This window comes from Apodemus sylvaticus (genome assembly GCF_947179515.1).
Source record: "Apodemus sylvaticus chromosome Y unlocalized genomic scaffold, mApoSyl1.1 SUPER_Y_unloc_2, whole genome shotgun sequence".
NCBI lineage: Eukaryota > Metazoa > Chordata > Mammalia > Rodentia > Muridae > Apodemus > Apodemus sylvaticus.
The window spans coordinates 425,595-427,196 of record NW_026262996.1 but is presented as its reverse complement, the minus strand read 5'-3'; the positions used below and the strand labels follow the sequence as shown (position 1 = coordinate 427,196).

At 45.1% G+C, this 1,602-nt stretch overlaps 1 pseudogene; it reads right to left on the bottom strand.

Annotated features, from left to right (window-relative positions):
* Positions 1-353: 353 nt before the first annotated feature.
* LOC127676074 (sex-determining region Y protein-like) lies at positions 354-997 on the bottom strand (annotated as a pseudogene).
* Positions 998-1,602: the final 605 nt, after the last annotated feature.

Below are 1,602 nucleotides of genomic sequence, written 5' to 3'. Positions count from 1 at the left end.
CCGTATTAGCTCTAAAGCTGTTTGCTGTCGTTGAGCTAGCATAAGAATAAATGCATTTCATTTAAATTGGATCTAAGTCTCTGGTTTCTTCTGTGGAATCAAATGCCACAGCAATGCAACTAGTACTATGTAAAACAAAAAATATGTAGATGCATTTCTAAGCATTGTCCTTCCTTATATACTGCATGTCTTTACACACATTTTGTAACCCAAAAGGAAGAAACTGGAATGGGACCTTTATTACAACAGGAGGGAAGTCAGTATCCAAACCAACTAGGAATCCCAGGCTGTAAAACTATAGCAAGGGGGAGTGTTGGCATAGGTAGGAGAAGAGGCCAGTGTCCTGAGACTGCCTACCACAGGGCTTTACTGAGATGCTCCTGCCATGGTGTATGCTCACCAGTGATGTCAGCTGTCAGTAAGTAGGTTAGCTGCTGCTGGTGGAACTTGTGCTGCTGCTGGTGTTGCTGATACTGCTGATGCTGCTTCTGTTGTAGTGCATCCCAGTGGGGATGTTCACAGGCTGCAAATAAAAGCTTTGCTGGTTCTTGGAGGACAGGTGTGCAGCTCTAGCCCAGTCTTGTCTGTTTGTGAGGGTGTGTGGGCTCCTGTCCCACTGCAGCAGCTCATTGTACAGTTTTGTTGAGGCAACTGCAGGCTGCAAAGTGCCACTCTTCTGTGGCACTTTAGCCCTCCGATGAGGCTGATATTTATAGTTTGGGTACTTCTCTCTGTGTAGGGTCTTCAGTCTCTGTGCCTCCTGGAAAAAGGGCCTTTTTTCAGCTTCCGTAAGGCTTTTCCACCTGTATCCCAGCTGCTTGCTGATCTCTGTATTTTGCATGCTGGGATTCTGCTGGGCCAACTTGCGCCTCTCACCACAGGACCACACCATAAATGCATTCATGGGGCGCTTGACATGGCTCTCCATGCTCTCAAGACAGTTGTCACCAGTCTCAAAGCTTGTCTCTTCTCCAGAGCTTAAGATATCCTGTGGCTGTGGGGCTGAACACTAACAAGCAAGATCTGAAATGCTGAATATAGTGGAAGAATTATGATTGGAACCAAGAACACACAAATCAGATGAGAGAGGCAGAGATTCACACACACACACACACACACACACACACACACACACACACACACAGAGAGAGAGAGAGAGAGAGAGAGAGAGAGACAGAGAGAGAGAGACAGAGAGAGAGAGACAGAGAGGAGCTAAAAGCTACTATCCAAAATGTGTTTGTAACAAAGATTTTAGTATTTAAAGTGTCTAAGAAAATACTTGTCCCTCCTCCCTCAGGACCTCCCTAGTCCAGCCCAACTAATCTACCTTGAATCCACCCCAACAAACCTACACATTGTCAACCAAAACCTCTCTAGTTTGTGAATGGTGTAGACTGCACTCCTTAAAAATCTGTCTCTTTCTCTTTGATCATTCTGTCGCAACAAGTATCATACTAATGAGTTCTTTTGCCCCGTAGTGTACATGATATTTAGGATGGACTACCATCAGAAATAAGCAAGCATGCAAAAGTAGTGGAGAGGGTTAAAGATAAGCATGAAACCTATCATTTGTCTCCTTGTCCACTAAGGCAGGCAGCATGG